The 17,789-nt window shown below is 49.9% G+C and overlaps 1 protein-coding gene and 1 pseudogene across 2 annotated transcripts in view; one reads left to right on the top strand and one right to left on the bottom strand.

Moving 5' to 3' along the window:
- Positions 1–17,789, top strand: part of LHFPL7 (LHFPL tetraspan subfamily member 7) — a 79,266-nt gene that overhangs the window by 53,720 nt on the left and 7,757 nt on the right. The gene's annotated exons all lie outside the window — the stretch shown is intronic.
- On the bottom strand, positions 2,876–6,268 carry LOC307204053 (sodium/potassium-transporting ATPase subunit alpha-2 pseudogene; annotated as a pseudogene). The gene has a single exon. The product of its transcript is annotated as a sodium/potassium-transporting ATPase subunit alpha-2 pseudogene (transcript).

The following is a 17,789-nucleotide window of genomic DNA, read 5'->3' as shown; positions in this document are numbered from 1 at the left end:
CGCTAGAAACCACTGTTTATCAGTGACCGCTACCTTCCCATGGCGAGGCTTCATTTCCATGCAATTGCATTTAGAGCTTGTCACCATCCAGTCCAACCCCCCCGCTCCATCCTGACTGCCTTGTGCGCTAACGACAGCCCCCTCCCCAAGACCCACCACCTCTTTCCCCCTCCACCTCAGCTGCTATGCAGATGGTCCCATTTGCATCTGTCGAGGTTTTAATTATCATTCAAATTAAATTAAATTTGAAAAGGCAGTGAGCTGTTCACGCCGGAGTAAGGTGCACACTCGATGTAGGCCACTTTTTTTCTTTGTCTCCCCCTGCCAGTCTTTAAAAAAATGGTGGGGAATGTGAATATGTAATAAATGAGTCATGCACGATATTAGTGTGGCATCTGTTATGGTCCCAGACCAGGACTCCTCTGAGTTAGAGTCCACCAGCAGTTGTACCACTGAGGGGATAAATCCACATCCTGGTCCACCCTGTGTTGGTCTTTGGGCGCCAGAGTCCATTTCCCCTCCACCCTGAGACAACACTGCCTTCAGACTCTGATGGCAGGTCAATGGGCCCCTTGGGGTCGCAAAAGATCCCTGAGGAGAGGTCTCTGCAGCTAGACACCCCGTTTTCTTGAAGGAGTTAGCAGCTGCAGGGAAAGGCAGTGACTATCCAACGCCTGCTAAACCTCAGCTAGTGGCCCCAGGCTCTTGCTAAGACAACATGGATGCTTGGTCTCAGCGGCAGGAGTGCTGTCCATGGTCCTGAACTTAAACCTGGCTCTCCTACCAAGGTCCTTCCCATTGTGCTTACTAGAAACCTTTGAACTTCCCTTCCTTGGGCCATTCACAGGATGGGTTTTTTTTGGGGGGGGAGCATAATGCTGAACCAATAGTTCTCAAATTGCAAGGCAGGTCTCCCCATGCGAAGACAGCTGGAAGGGAAGGGGTGAAGTTCTAGTGCAGAATGATTCCCCTTTTGCCATGATGATCAGACATAGGTAGCTAGCTTTTGTACTAATGGGTAAAACAGCCTTTGCTTTCCTCCTCCCTCTTTATTTGATTTGACAGAGATGTCTAACATATGGACAGGCAGGCAAGTTGTGTCTGCGTGTGGACTAGTAGCTTTTATTTTGCAAGGCCACGACAGCATGCGTTTACCCAACATCAGCACAAAACACAGAGGTCTGTATTTGGGTCGATTTTTGAACCCTCCACGACCTCAGCCTCTCTCTGAGTGAATTGGCTTTCTGTGTCACTAGTAAAAGGGGCAGCGGGCAGGGAGGGGGAGAGAGAGAGAGAGAGAGAGAGGCAGGCCTGTACTCAGCACGGGAGAATTTAATTTCCACTTTGCCGAAATAGAAAGCGATTGCCCTCCCGCCCCACCTAACAAACCAGAAAATCACACTCCTCTCCCTCAGTTTCCCGTAAGCTGGGGAAACGGCTTTCTGGCAGCCATGGAGCTGTGAGCTTAGATAACAGGATGGCCGTGGTGCCTGGAGACAGACCGATCCGTTGGGTCTTTTAATGCAATCAAACCAATTAGAAAGCAGAGGATTCCAGGGGAAATTATTGGGGGATTTCCTCTCCTGAGACACCTCCCCTTTTTATTCTTAGACATTTGCTTTGCTTACAGCTGTGGTTTAACTCCTTTTACCACCATAGATAAATAAATCTAGGCCAGGGATCACCAACAGAGTGCACTGCAGATGTTGCTGGACTCTACTCCCCATCAGCGTGGCCAGAGCTCAGGAAGTAATGGGGAGAAACCACATTGCCTACACATGCCTACACCCCAATCTAATGTAAACCAAGGGAGTGTGTCTGTTTGCTATGGATGGAAATGAATTTCAGGGGCTTCTGGTCTCCCAGACGCAGCCTGTTCACCCCCACTCTCCCTCCTCCAGGCAGCTTGCCAGTCTGGAGGAGGGAGAGTGGAGGGTTTTAGCATCAAAACAACTCTTTTGGAACCTTAAGTTTTGCCTGTGCTGCGGACATGGAGACAACTAGATTTGTTTTGTTGGTTTGCTTCTGCAAATTCCACCAGACTTCCAAAATTCCAGCCGGAGTTTTTTGTGAAATGTGCTGGAGGATGAGAACCATCCTTCAGTGGGGAATTCTAGCATGAAGCTGAATGTTGGAAGACCTGGGACAGAGGAAAGAAAGGACTTCTTTCACGCAGCACAGACTGTGGAACTCTCTGCCACAAGAGGCAGTGATGGCCACCAACTTGGATGGCTTTAAAAGAGGATTGGGCAAATTCTTAGAGAAGGAGGCTACTAGTGTTTACTAGCCACAGTGGCTATGCTCTCTCCTCAGCTGTTAGAGGCAGCACGCTCTCAACATTTGAAACGTGCCCGCTGGTTCCAAAAAGTTGGCAACCCTTATACTAGAATTTTGGGGTGGGATGTGCGATGCCCAGTGAAATTCTTCAGCAGTAGTTTTTAGAGTTGCCCCAGAGAAAGGTTTCCTTTTCGCCAGTTCACTGCCGTTGATGGCCTCTGGCTTAGATTGCTCTCTTTCCTTTTTGAAGCGAGGGTGCTAGTCAAATTCATGGTCTGTTGATGGGTGAGTTTTAAAAAGCTGAACCTCCATGTTCTAGGGCAGTCTACCACTGCTGGTGACTAGATCCTGGATTTCCTGTGGCTGGGGATGATCCAGTGGGGCTCTTCCTATGTCAGTTCTCAAGCGAGGAAATGGAACGTTGTACATGGTAGACCTTTCCTCCTGTCAGGTTGTAATAAATTTGGTGGGGGGGGTTACTGTTCTTGCACTCATTCTGTGCATAAACATTTTGATGAACTCAATCAGAAAGAAAGAAAGAACTGGAAAGACAGCAGAGAGGGGGTGAGAGACAGGGGGGGGGGGAGAGACGTTTGGCTTGTTTATTTTTCCAAAAGCATTTATTGATCAAAGGTCAAGATGCACCCTTCACTTTTTAAATAAATAATTTGGCTTCCCTGCCCCCCTAGAAGCAACACAAGACCTGCAAGGTCTTTGCAGAAGCAGCAAAGAAGGCTTGGCCAACCCAGTGTCGTCCAGGTCGCGTCACTCAATGGCAGTTGTGTGAAGGGTGCTTGGGGAGACGTGCCCCATGGAGACCCCACGGGGCAGCCTGCTCAGTAGTACGTCTCCTTCTCTACCCAACCCCCTGGGTACCGACGAATGAGGTACTTCCGGATCTCGTCATAGACGAAGATCAGCACGCTGAAGGGCAAGGCGCAGAGCCACCAGGTGACCCGCAGCGGGAACATCCTCAGGGCCGCATCCAGCCCGGGGCAGTAGGACAGGAAGACGGCCAAGGTGGTCTCTTCCACGAGGCCGAAGATGAGGACCCTGTTGCGCATACCCTGCTGGAAGAGGGAGAGCTTGCGTGTCTTGCAGATGATGAGGTCGGCCCACTGCACCACCACAATGCTGATGAAGAAGGCGGTGTGGCAGGTGTACTCCACCACCTTACGCTGCGTGTAGGTCCACTCCTGTCCGTAGCTGTCTTCCAGGTCGTTCTTGGTCTTGTCGTCCCAATCCAGGCGGAGGCCCAGCAAGGTGAGAGGGAGGAAGCCGTTCTCCGCCATGATCACAAAGTAGGAGTAGAAGCCGGCCAGGGCCTGCATCATCCCAATCTGCCCGTACGCCATGCTGATGAGCCGCTGGTTCACCAGCTTGTCCTTCTTCGGGTTCCGCGGCTTCCTCTTCATGATGTCGCTCTCGGGGCCCTCGTAGGCCAGGGAGATGGCCGGGACCATGTCCGTGCCGAGGTCGATGCACAGGATGGTGATGGTCCCCAGAGGGAGAGGGATGTTGAAGATGATGAACACCAGGAAGGGGGAGATCTCGGGGATGTTGCTGGTCAGGGTGTAGGCGATCGACTTCTTCAGGTTGTCAAAGATCAGGCGGCCTTCCTCCACACCCGTCACGATGGAGGCGAAGTTGTCGTCAAGGAGGATCATGTCCGCAGCCTGCTTGGAGACGTCGGAGCCGGCGATGCCCATGGCGATGCCAATGTCGGCCTTCTTCAGGGCCGGCGAGTCGTTCACCCCGTCGCCCGTCACGGCCACGATGGCCCCCTGCCTCTGGCACCCTTCCACAATGATCAGCTTCTGCTGCGGGGAGGTCCGGGCGAAGACGATCTCGGCGTGGTTCCTGAGGATGTTGTCCAGGTCCGCAGAGGTCATGTCCTTGAGGTTGGTGCCATGGATGACGCAGGCTTTTGCATCCCTCGGGTTGACTTCACTGACGGGGATGTTGAGCCGTGCGGCTATGTCCTCCACGGTCTCGCTTGTCTCGGAGATGATGCCCACGCCCCTGGCGATGGCCTTGGCCGTGATCGGGTGGTCTCCGGTCACCATGATCACCTTGATGCCAGCACTCCGGCACTTGCCCACGGCATCTGGCACAGCGGCACGGGGTGGGTCAATCATGGAGATGAGCCCCACAAAGCAGAGCTGCTTGATGGGAAAGTTTACCTTCTCCGCGTCAAACTTGAAATTCCTGGGAAACTGGCGCTCGGGGAGGTAGGAGTGACAGAAGCCCAGCACTCTCTCACCCAGCCCGCCCAGTTCATCGTAGGCTTTCTGGAACTCCGCTTGCATCTTCTTGTCCATGTTCACCTCCTTCCCTTGGATCATAATGGTGGAGCAGCAGTCCAGGATCCTTTCGGGAGCTCCCTTCATCACCAGGATGTGGCCCTTGGGCTTGTCTTCAGCTTCGTGGATGGACAGCTGGTATTTGTTTGTGGAGTTGAAGGGGATCTCCACCACTTTGGGATTCTTCTCCCGCATCTTTGCCACGGGCCCAGCGGACAACTCTATGCATTTCAGGAGCGCGGACTCGGAAGCATCCCCAGTCGTCTCCCTCTTGGTGATGGGGACTGCCTCCTGACCTACTTTGAAGTCTGCTCTGTTGCACAGGCCTGCAATGCGAGCCAGGGCTGCCCATGTTGGGGAGCGCTTATTTAACATGGCCCCGGCCTGCTCCTCGGTGGTGTCCGCTTCATGGATCTGGTTGTCCATCCACATGTGGGAGACGGTCATGCGGTTCTGAGTCAGGGTGCCCGTCTTGTCCGAGCAGATGGTGGAGGTGGAGCCCAGCGTCTCCACGGCCTCCAGATTCTTCACGAGGCAGTTCTTGCGGGCCATGCGCTTGGCGGTCAGGGTGAGGCACACCGTGACTGTGGCCAGCAGCCCTTCGGGCACGTTGGCCACAATGATGCCGATCAGGAAGATGACGGCATGCAGCCAGGTGTAGCCGAGGACAATGGAGAGAGCAAAGAAGGAGATACCTAGGAAGACGGCCACAGCTGTGATGATGTGGATGAAATGGGCTATTTCCCTGGCGATGGGGGTGGGGCCTTCCTCCAGGCCGGAAGCCAGGGAAGCGATGCGGCCCATCACCGTGTGGTCCCCCGTCATGATGACAATGCCACGGGCCGTGCCTTCCACGCAGTTGGTGGAGAAGAAGCAGATGTTGCGAGTCTCCAGCGGGTTGTCATTGGTGAAGTCCGGGGAGCGGCTCTGGGGCTCCGACTCGCCCGTCAGGGAGGAGTTGTCCACCTTGCAGCCGCTGGCGGAGATGATTCGCAAATCGGCGGGGATCCGGTCTCCGCCTTTGATCTCCACCAGGTCCCCCCTCACCACATCCTCGACGGAGATCTGTATCTTTTCCCCATCGCGGATCACGAGGGCCTGCTGGGGCACCATGTGCTTGAAGGAGTCCATGATCTTGGAGCTCTTGGCCTCCTGGTAGTAGGAGAAGCAGCCCGTCACAACGACCACGGCCGTCAGCACAATTCCCAGGTAGAGGTTGTCCTTGAGGACATAGGGCTCCATCATGATCTGGATGCCGTAGGCCAAGAAGCAGAGAATGGACCCCAGCCACAGCAGCATGGAGAAGCCGCCAAACAGCTGCCGGCAGAACTTCACCCACTCCGGGGTGGTGGGGGGAGGCGTCAAGCTGTTTGGCCCCTCCCGAGCAAGGATCTCCGCGGCATGGGCGCTGGTCAGACCCTTGCTGAGGTCCACCCCATACTTTCTGCTGATTTCCTCCAGGGTCAACTTGTGGTCCTCAAGTTCCACTTCCTTTTTCAGGTCGTCCAGCGTATGTTTCTCATGACTCTTCCCCTTTGGCTTCCCCATGATGGATGCAGGACACTCCTCTTCTCACCCGTCTCTCAAGCTCCCACTCTCGGTATCGTGCGGCACTGCTCTGGTGGGGTGGGGGTTAAAGGAAGGAAGGGGGAACGGGCAACTTGGGGGGAGGAGGGGACCCGGAACCCCAGGAACACCCCCTTTCAGGAGCTCCACCCCTCCACTAGCACAGCCAAGAGGAAGGATTGGCCCAAAGGCCACCCGTTAAAGGAACAGCCCTACCCACCTTTCCAACAGAGGGAGAAAAGGAGAATCAAGGCCACGCCCCCTAACCACCAACCAACAAAGCTTCTGTGTCCTAGCAGCCATGGCCCCGCCCCTTGTGACCAAGGACACACCCACTCCCCTTGCATTGTTGCATCATGCAAGTCCCAGCTCTTAGCAACTGGGAACCAACCCCTGTCAATGGTGATGTCACACTGCCCTAGCAACAAGCGAAGGTCCTGTTGTTTAATAGCAACCCGGGCCCTCCCGCATCTGTTGCTGCTATAAGGCGCAGCCCACAAAGATGGTGTCAATGCCCAGTGGCATCTCCAGGCACGGCTGGGATAAACCCCTTGTCTGAAACCCTGGACAGCTGCTGCCAGCCAGTGTAGGCAGTACTGAGCTGAATGGACATTGATGATCTAACTTAGCCAGTTTCCTAAGTTCCTATTTAAACCAGCCCTTTATTCAAAACGACGAGGACTGAAATCATAGAGTCATGGGGAATCATAGAATTGTAGAACCTCTGCTTAAAAACCTTTGTAGAAGGAGTGTCCATCATCTCCTGAAGGAGGAGTCTGTTCCACAGTTGAAGGGCTCTTACTATCAGAAGGTTATTCCTGATGTTCATTCGGAATCTGCATTGGTTCCTACCCCACCAGAACAGGAGGAAACAAGTTTTATTTTTAGGGGCTCAGCAGCAGAACACCTGCTTGGCATGCAGAAGGTCCGTGGTGGAATCCCTGTGTCTCTAGGCACAGCTGGGGGAAATCCAGAGAACTGTTGCCGGCCAGAGTATACAGTATTGAGCGAGGTGGATCCAGTGGTCTGACTTGGTAACATGCTTCTTGGGCTTCTATTCTTGGCCACCTTTACTGAACCCACAAGCAACCAGTTATGCTTCAGAAATCAACGTCTTGGCGTGGGAGACTCTCCCACGTTGTCCCTTTGATTGTCTTTCCCTTAAAAACCCCCCACAAAACCCCGTTATTTTGTTCCTTCCCTCTTCGAAGCGAACAGCCACCAAAGAATGAAGCATTCATTCCCTGACAGCACCAGGACCCCTAAATAAACCTCCCTGTCACCCTGGCTACGCATCCCTTCCCGGCGCAATTACAATTCAGCCTTCGCGTTGTGATATGCGACGCACCAACCCTTCCCTCTCCCACCTCTCCTTCCCTCTGCTGCCGGGCTGTTTGGGGATGCAGCGAACGTTGGGGCCGGTGAATGAGAGTGTCAGGCGGGTCAAGAGCCGAGACGGACACCCCGTCCTGCAGAGCCAAGCGCTTATTGTTTGGTTGCCGCTGGGCTTTCTCTTGCCATGTGAAAAAATGTGCCGTAGTGCCATAGCAACCACAGAAGAAGAAAAGCCACAGAGGGGGACGCGCCTCTCCTGTCCAAAATAAGACCTCTTCCAGCTTTTGTCTTTAAAAAACCACCACTTTCCTCCTTTTTAATGTTTCAAACTTCTGTCTCCCCACCACCTCCAGTGGAAATGATGCCAGAAAATTATATTGGGAAGGGTGTTTTGAAAAAGGATTTGGTGGCAAATAGGACCTGCATGTTGCTGTTTAAGGGTTCACAGCTCCAAAGATCTGGTCTGTTTTTGGCTCTCAAATAGTACAGTGGTGCCTCGCAAGACGAAATTAATCCGTTCCGTGAGGCTCTTCGTATAGCGGTTTTTTCGTCTTGCGAAGCAAGCCCATTGACAGCTTAGCGGATTAGTGCTGTTAGCGGTTTAGCGGCTTTTAGCGGATCAGCTGATAAGCGGCTTAGGGCTTAGGAAAAGGGGGGGGGGAGGGAAAAAACCCCGCAGGAACTCGCAAGACATTTTCGTCTTGCGAAGCAAGCCCATAGGGAAATTCGTTTTGCGAAGCGCCTCCAAAACGGAAAACCCTTTCGTCTAGCAGGTTTTCCGTCTTGCGAGGCGTTCATCTTGCGGGGCACCACTGTAATCAGTTTTCAACACACATGCACCCTTTTGATAGATGGTTGTTTCTGGTATAAATAAGTGAAAACAATAAAAAATGGGGGGGATGGCATTATTATCCATTGTTCTCATTCCATTTACCTCTCCTCCTAGGAGCTCAAAGTGTCTTACATGGTTCTCTCCTTTGCCATTTCGTCCTCACAACAGCCCTGCAAGGTAGTTCAGGCTGTGTCTGGCTCATCGTCACCCAGGGAACTTCAAAGCTTGAGTCAGGATTAGACCAGGCTGACAGTGAGGTTATAAGTCCCTTAGCCTGTTCCAACAGCTCCCTCACAAGCTCAGAAGAGAGGTGGCCCTGCTCAGACGCAGGTTCCAGATGCTGCCCTCCAGATCTCTCTGCCTGGCCCTCTGGGTTCTCCTCAGGCCACATTCTGCACCCTCAATGGAGTGCTTTTTCCTGGATGGAAATGTGTCATTGAACGGCGGCACATGCCTCATGCTTGGCTGGATGGAAGCTGTGTGTGTGTGTGTGTGTGTGTGTGAGAGAGAGAGAGAGAGAGAGAGAGAGAGAGAGAACTGCCATCTTTTGCATGCAAAGGTAGAAATTGGGCCCTGCCCACAATGGTCATTCAGAGTACTTGGAGCTCACAAAGCTGACAGATGCAATAAGAGATAAACCTAAAAAAATTGGTGAAAGAAGAATGGGAATGTTCAAATAATTATTTAGGGGACAAGGGCTCTGAAAGATCTGGCTATGTTTAGAATGATGCCGCATAGAGAAATGTTCCCTGATACCAAAATGAGGGATTCCTTTGGAATGCAGATAGAGATAATTGATAAGAATAATGATCTGTTGTGAGCTTGATGGAAGTGTTTTGGCTCATCTTCCTTTTTCTTTTTCTTTTTTTTCTTCTTTCTATTTTTCTTTTTTCTTTTCCATAGTTGCTTATGTTCTGTGTCATGTACTTTGATATTTTTTTGTAGTTTTTAAAGTTTTTTCCCCCATTACTATTAAGGAATTTTCCTTTGTAATTTTGGTTGTCTATATTTATATGTACCTGTTTAAAGCAAAATAAAAGTTAAAAACAAACAAACAACAATGGTCATTCAGCCTCCAGAAGGTTGCCGCTGGTATAGTGGGGCCCATGGGCTCACAGAATTTTCCCTACCCCTGTCGCACAGCTCTCTTGTTCAGTTGGTGAACCTTTCAAGGGGTGGGTGGGTGTGGAGAAACAGATTCTATAAGCATAGAGATGAAAGGCATAACCCACCCAGAAAAACAAACTTATGTTTATCTGTTTTCCCCAAAGGAGAGGGAAAATCGGTTGGCAATTAATAGGGTCAGGAACTCGCTTGAGGAATGCTATTTTTAGTGGCTAACCCTCATTTTTCAAGCGTCCCACAAACTCCCCCTCACTTCCCTTGTTTGGAGAGTTGGAAATCGCCTTCAAATGTTTGCTTAAGCACCATAATCTCCTTCTGTCTATTCTAGGCAATCCAGGAGCTGTCCGTGGTGTTGAATGAAGGCTTTTCACGCAGCTCCCTTGACTTGGAATCTTAGAATCAGAGATTTTGAAGGGACCTCTAGAATAATGTAGCTTTATCTCCTGCAATGCAGGAATCTCAACTAAAGCATCTATGACTGATGGCCACCCAACCTCTGCTTAAAAACCACCACCACAACAACAACAACAACAACAACAACAACAATAATAATAATAATAATAATAATAATTTATTATTTATACCCCACCCATCTGGCTGGGCCTCCCCAGCCACTCTGGGCGGCTTCCATAGAAACCAAAAATACAGTAAAATATCACACGTTAAAAACTTCCCTGAACAGGGCTGCCTTAAGATGTCTTCTGAATGTCAGGTAGTTGTTTATCGCTTTGACATCTGCTGGAAGGGCGTTCCACAGGGCAGGCGCCACTACCGAGAAGGCCCTCTGCCTGGTTCCCTGTAGCTTTGCTTCTCGCAATGAGGGAACCGCCAGAAGGCCCTCGGCGCTGGACCTCAGTGTCCGGGCAGAATGATGGGGGTGGAGACGCTTCTTCAGGTATACTGGGCCAAGGCCATTTAGGCCTTTAAAGGTCAGCACCAACACTTTGAATTGTACTCGGAAACATACTGGGAGCCAATGTAGGTCTTTCAAGACCGGTGTTATATGGTCTCGGCGGCCGCCCCCAGTTGTAGTTGTAGTTGTAGTTTCCGAGTCACCTTCAAAGGTAGCCCCACGTAGAGTGCATTGCAGTAGTCCAAGCGGGAGATAACCAGAGCATGCACTACTCTGGTGAGACAGTCTGCGGGCAGGGAGGGTCTCAGCCTACGTACCAGATGGGGCTGGTAAACAGCTGCCCTGGATACAGATTTGACCTGCGCCTCCATGGACAGCTGTGAGTCCAGAATGACTCCCAGGCTGCGCACCTGGTCCTTCAGGGGCACAGTTACCCTATTCAGGACCAGGGAATCCTCCACACCTGCCCGCCTCCTGTCCCCCAAAAACAGCACTTCTGTCTTGTCAGGATTCAACCTCAATGTGTTAGCCACCATCCATCTAAGGAGGTAGAGTCCGCCAGCTCCCGAGGGAGTCTGTTCCACTGTCGAACAGCTCTTACTGTCAGAAAGTTCTTCCTAACATTTAGTCAGAATCTCCTTCCTTTAACTTGAAGCCTTTGGTTTAGGTCCTGCCTTCTGGAGCAGGAGAAAACAAGCTTGCTCCATCTTCCATGTGACAGCGCTTTAGATATTGGAAGATAACTTAACATACCTCTCTGCTCACTCTCTTCTTTTGCAGGCTCAATGTACCCAGCTCCCTCAAGGCTTAGTTTCCAGACCCTTTATCATCTTGGTTCCCCTCCTCTGCATGTGTCCCAGCTTGTAAATTTGGGGCAGTGTTAGAAACTGTCAAAGCCCAGATGAAAATGGAATTGCAGGTTGCTTCTGGATCAGGCCATAGGGGGCACATCTAGTGCAGCAACCTGTCCTCACAGTGGCCAAGTAGACGTCCCAATGGGAAGCCCCAAAGTAGAACCTGAATGACAGCAACTCTCCCCAGTTCGCTAGCTTCTGGCATTCAGAGGCATCCCATTACAGTTTTATGGGGTTGTAAGACGTGGGTGGTGCTGTGGGTTAGACCACAGAGCCTAGGACTTGCCAATCAGAAGGTCGGCGGTTCGAATCCCTGCGACGGGGTGAGCTCCCATTGCTCGGTCCCTGCTCCTGCCAACCTAGCAATTCGAAAGCACATCAAAGTGCAAGTAGATAAATAGGTACTACTCCAACGGGAAGGTAAACGGCGTTTTCGTGCTGGCCACATGACCCGGAAGCTGTACGTCGGCTCCCTCGGCCAATAAAGCGAGATGAACGCCGCAACCCCAGAGTCAGTCACGACTGGACCTAATGGTCAGGGGTCCCTTTACCTTTAAGTTGTCATGACTAGTGATGTGAGGTGAGAATATTCTCAAGAATTTAACATCACTAATCACGACCCCATTGAATTGAGCCTTGGCAGTCATAGCAAGCCAGCACAAGGTTCGGATCTATACTTAGAGTAGGCCTCTTGAAATTAGCATACATTACAGTCATAGGCACCTTAATGTCATTGAGTCTTCTCTTGAGTAGAACGTAGCTGCCAACAAGCACAGAAATTTAGATGATGGTGCGGTTGAATTAGGAAACATTTTCTTAACCAGATTCCATTATTTCTTAGAAATACCACAGACTTCTTGTCATTCATACGGGAGCGGCAAGGATTTCTTTAAAGAACAACAGATGATTTTTATCATCTGCTTAGAGGCATTCAAAAGCCCAAATCAGCAGAAGAATAAGCCAAGCAGATGCGAAGGCGATATCTTGCTAAGGAGTGTTAGAAAAATCTTTCTTGGAAATGTGAGCTTGAAAGAACAATAGTCTTCTGCTGCTGATCTAACTAACGTGTGCTTGAGAACCCATTTAATACTTTTTCATTAAAGATCTCCCGGCTCACCTTTGAACGAGTCTTTGGCAAAAAGAAAAAGAAAAAGGATAAATGTTTCCTGCCTGGAGATCCATGACTGGCGCATTCTATAAAACAAAGCGAATAATAACTCTGTCCTTGAGATCAACTTCTTCTTTCAGAGATAAGGTGGTGATTAATTGAAATTTTGTTCCCGTCAGAGATTGCTGTGTGTGTGTATGTGTAAATAAATAAATGGTTGAGGCTCCCAGCCTTCTGTGGCATCCTGCCGTAAATATTTCTCCTTCGGTGAAGGAAAAAGAATCAGTTCCTGGCTGTTTGAAGGTGAAGATACTAAGAGATAACCTGATGGCCCTTTAGGGCAGGCCTGTGGAACCACCAAGGGCCACTCCCATCATCCCTGACATTCGGCAACGCTGGCTCATGGGAAGTGTAGTCCAAGCATATCAGGAGGGCCACATGATCCATGTTCCTGGACTAGATAGAGCTTGGGTCTGATTCAGCAGGGTTCTTGCTTCGTCCTTATTTGTTATAGTCCTATATAGCCATGTTTGCCAAGATCCTCCTCGTTTTTAACGATGTTAAAAGGGCAAATTGGCTTGGTGGAAGAAAAGCATCTTAATAAAAGTGACTGATTCTCCCCACCTGCCCCCAACCCCCGGCCCGCTGTTGAGAAGATGTATGAACCCATCTTGCTGAACTCATCAAATCCTCCCCCTTGGGTGAGAGGCGGTTGACCCCCTCTCAGAAGAATTCAAAACAAGAGGCTTGGTGATGGGCGAGACTTCACTTGGTAAAAGGCCAACGTCATATATCACAAGGGGGGTGGGCCTGAGCAACAGAGCCAGCAAGATTGTAGTTCTGTGAAGGTTTTACACAGCCTTGGAACAAGCGAGTTTTGAACCCAGGACCTTGGCTTCATAGCCAGGAATACTACATGCATTTAGAGCAGGGGTTGCCAGGTCCTGGTGGGAATGGATCAGGCCGAAGGCCTGTTTAGACCAGTGCCGTGTTCACACAGTGACCCAGCGGCGTAGCGTGGGTTGTCAGCACCCGGGGCAAGGCAAGTAATTTGCGCCCCCTAATCTGGGGCAAGGCAAGTAATTTGCGCCCCCTAACCCGGGGCAAGGCAAGTAATTTGCGCCCCTAACCCCTAACCTGCCGCCGCTGCCAGCTTCTTCTTGCTGCTCCCCGGGCTGGTCGGGTGTGGTTCTCTCCCGCGCTCAGCGCTGCGCTGGGCGGCCGCTGCACTGTCCCTCCCCCAGATAGTCCCTCCCTCGCTCTCTCTCCGCTCCGCACCGCAACACGCCTGGCACCCTCCCCCTCCACAGTGGGCGGCGACCTGGCAGCTCGGATCGGATTCACACAGCCAGCACTGCAGTGAGAGAGAGTGAGTGAGCCAGGTAGGGGCAGAGAGCTGCGAGTGCGCCCCCCCCCAAATGTTGCGCCCGGTGCGGCTGGCCCCCCCTGCACCCCCCACGCTACGCCACTGCAGTGACCAACCAGAAGCCCCATTGGGAAACCCATAAGCAGACTCTGAGCGCAGCAGCACTCGCTACCTGAGATTCCCAGCAACTATTCAGACTCAGGAGCTAGGCAGCTTTTATAGAACCAGGCGGAACCCTACAGGGCCTTTTATTGTCACTTGATCTCCGCTGAGTTGGAATCCGTTACAGAATTAGAGATAAGAGTTTATGAGTAGAGATAAGTTCATGTTAGTCCATAGTCAGATTCGACGTGAAGGTCTTTGTTTCAATCATTGAGCAGAAGTCAGAAGTCAATTATGGGTCAGAAAACCAGGACAGGGCCCTGTTTCAAGGTATTCACCATCATCAGCTAATTTTTAAGGGGAAGGTTGAAGAATTTGTATAAATAGATCCTGTTATTTTCTACGTTTCTCAGGGATAACAACTAAGTGTGGGTAGATCAGTGTGTATCTCATAAACTCTTATCTCTAATTCTGTATCGAATGATTGTGTCATACATATCCTTATGAGTTTGAGTCTGTAATCTCTGTTTGAGTTTGTAATCCTTGTCAGAATACATACTTTTGAATGGATTAGTTTTTGTTACAGTTGACTATTGATTTGCGAGTAGGGACCCCTCCCACTACTGAAACTTATATTGGCCAGAGTTCTTGGTGTGCTTTTTTCTAGGTATATTTAATAACAAGAACTCCAACTTATTCCTGGTGGGGGTGCAACAGAGTGCTAGTCTTTCGCTCCTTCTCCCCCACAAGCCTCCAATTTGGTTCAGGCCAACAACCAGTCTAGCTCAGTATCCTGTTCTCCCAGGGACCAGCCAGATCCCCCACTGGGCAGCCCGCAGGCTGAGAATCCTCCGGAAAAACAATCTCTCAAAAGACCTGTTGATGGCATTTTACCATTGTACTGTTGAGAGTGTATTAACTTACGGTCTCTGTGTGTGGTTTGGGAGTTGCACGGTCAGGGAAAAAATAATGCTGTCCAGGGTTGTAAAGACTGCGGAGAGAATAATTGGGTGCACTCTTCCCACCTTGGATCAAATCTATGCTTCCAGGTGCCATAAGAAAGCTGCAGAGATAGCGCAGGATAGTGCGCACCCCGGAAACGATCTCTTTCAGCTTCTGCCTTCTGGAAGAAGGTACAGGGTTATAAAGAATAGGACTAGCTGCCTGAGAAATAGTTTCTACCCAAATGCGATTTTGGTTTTAAACGCCTTGTAAGGAGTTTGTATGGGAGTATATTGTATTTAAAAATGGGGTATCAGAGTTTTTAGGGGGCTAACCAGGTTGGGATAGCTGGGATAGCATGCTTGTTGGGTTTTGGATGTCTTATGTGGATTTTTCAATTTCGTTGTTCTGTATGGGACAATGACAATAAAGATTATCGTATCGTAGAAAGCACAGCGGAAACTTTCACAACTTGTGATTCCCAGCAACCGCTATTTAGAGGCACACCGTCTCCAGCCATGGGGGAAGAAATGAGCCCTCGGGGCTAGTAGCCATTGAGATACCTCCATGAAATTTGTCTAATCCTCTTTTAAAGCTACCCAGGTTTGGCCAAGCGCAGATTCGGCTGGGCAGAGAGATCTGTTGTTTGCTAAAGGCCACAGCAGAGGCAAGGCTATATATGGGTGTTTTAGCCATTGTTGCTTATTGATTTTGATGGTTCTGTGTATATTGTGAACCACCTTGAGTTTTACGTGATAAATAAAAGGTAAGTCTTTAAAATAATAAACGGAATTGGAGACAGCTCACCCTCCCCTAACCAAAAGCTGCCTGCCCAGAAGCTTTTCCGACTCGCCCCCCCCTTCCCCAATGCAAATAACATTTGCAAATAAGGGTTGCACACTCTTAAATCTTTGGTTTTGTGGTCTGCCGTATGGCTGAAATGGGGCTACAAATGGCTGTGGGCGGGGGGGGGGGCTGAGAGAAAACTGGAAGATGGGGGAGACACTTCAGAGAGGATAATTATTTCCTGTGCTGATTTACAGCGTGTTGGAAGAAGAAGTGTGGAATGGGGTGGGGGGTGGAACCATGGTCTTCTGAATGGTGACAGGACTTGGGAGCGGGCCTGATGAATGGGAAGCTCTGTTTTTGACCTCCACATAAGAGTCTTTATTAGCAGCCTGAAATGGAGGAGGGGAAAGCTGATGTTTGGGTCTCTTACTATTAGAAACACACGCACACCCCTGTGTCCCAGATATAAATAATAAGCAAAACTCTCTGAATTTTAGTTAGGAGCTTAGCTGCGTGGACACATTAAGTACTATTGTTTTAAGGACATGTTTATAGTTATTATAGGATCATAGGGTAGCAATGCAATCTACTATATGTTTTGGGAAATGGTTTCTCCATTTGCTCTCTGTGCGTTTGGATGCCTCTTGAGATGGCACTGCCATCTTTGTTGATATTTGGACGCCGGGTGCCATTTTGAAGCAAGATGATAGACCACAACTTGACTTTGCTGTGACTTCACCCAGTTTTTTGTGCTTGACAGGTCCAAATTACACAATCCCTTTATAAATCAAAATATATTTATGGTTTCTAAAAATTCCCAGGCAGTTCTGGGCATTCCCTGCTAGTTAATAATAATAATAAGAATAATAATAAAAATAATGGTATCCCTGACCATTAGGTGCAGTCGCAGACGACTCTGGGGTTGCACGCTCATCTCGCTCTATAGGCCGAGGGAGCTGGCGTTTGTCCGCAGACAGCTTCCGGGTCATGTGGCCAGCAGGACTAAGCCGCTTCTGGAAACCAGAGCTGCGCACGGAAATGCCGTTTACCTTCCTGCCAGAGCAGTACCTATTGATCTACTTGCACTTTGACGTGCTTTTGAACTGCTAGGTGGGCAGGAGCAGGGACCGAGCAACAGGAGCTCACCCCGTCGCGGGGATTTGAACCACCAACCTTCTGATCAGCAAGCCCTAGGCTCTGCGGTTTAGACTGCAGTGCCACCCACATCCTAATAATAATAATAATAATAATAATAATAATAATAATAATTGTAAAATATTATTATTATTCCAAATTTATATCACTCCCTTCCTTTCAAAGAAGTTATATGATAGCTATCCAAACAAAGTGCTGTTCTGTGCCCACTTTCAGACTAGCATTGGAGGAGGAATTCTGATCCAGTTTGCATTTAAAGTTGAACCTCCCTAATCCACCCTGTCCCTAACAATACATGAACTGAAGCGTAGAGCCATCTTTCAAAAACCTGCAGTTCTCCGACCAAGTAATGGGTGCAATTGTAAATATATTAGGGGGTGGGAGTGTGTATATAAAAGCAACTATTAGTGGAGGCTGCAGACAAATCATATTAGGGGGGAAAGTTTATATTCGGCAAAATGCCTCTCAGGAATGTGTCTGTTAGGGAAAATTTGCACTAAAATGCTGCTGGATTTTCATGAGGGGGTTCCCTCTCCCCCATTGCAAACTGATCTGGGAATGTGGCAAATTGAATTTAAGATTGGGGTGGGGAATCCCCTGCAACAAATATTTTGTGTGGTGGACAAGGAATAGTTTTTTTTTCTGGAGAGAATGGAGCCATCGTAGAGGCTCCAAGGTGACCAAGGAAAGCACTGCCTGCCTCTTTGGCCACGCCTGTCCTATTGGTTCTGCTAACCGCTGCTTTTTTAAAGCAGAGAACCCCCCAGGAGAGGAGAGAGAGGAGCTAAAGGACAGACTCTTCCGTCCTGATGCAAATGCATCAAGATGGTTTTCGAAGAACGCTGGGATTTTGCCAGCTGTTGCAACCTAAATTGAGCCAAAAATAACTGCTCCTTGCTGGAGAGAGGGCGAGAAAGAGGAAAACAGCTCTACCCCCAACACCTGGCCTTGTGGGCAGCTGCAGGCAACAGCGAGACTGGGGAGGTTGTCTGGTGCCTGCCAAGCCTTTGGAGTTTGGGATTGTAGGTACTGCTGGAGTCTATCCCACCTGCTTTGACCTCATTTCAACCATGGCTACCAGTCCCGGCTCCTCAACAGCTTTGCTTCCCCACAGGGCCATCTAATAATCAGTTCTGGCTCTTTAGCTTTGTGGCATGCCAGCCTTGGTTGGCCCCTTTAACC

Source organism: Podarcis cretensis (assembly GCF_951804945.1).
Source record: "Podarcis cretensis genome assembly, chromosome: 15".
Classification (NCBI taxonomy): domain Eukaryota; kingdom Metazoa; phylum Chordata; class Lepidosauria; order Squamata; family Lacertidae; genus Podarcis; species Podarcis cretensis.
The sequence above is the reverse complement of the archived record's forward strand: the minus strand, read 5'-3'. Positions and strand labels throughout refer to the sequence as shown.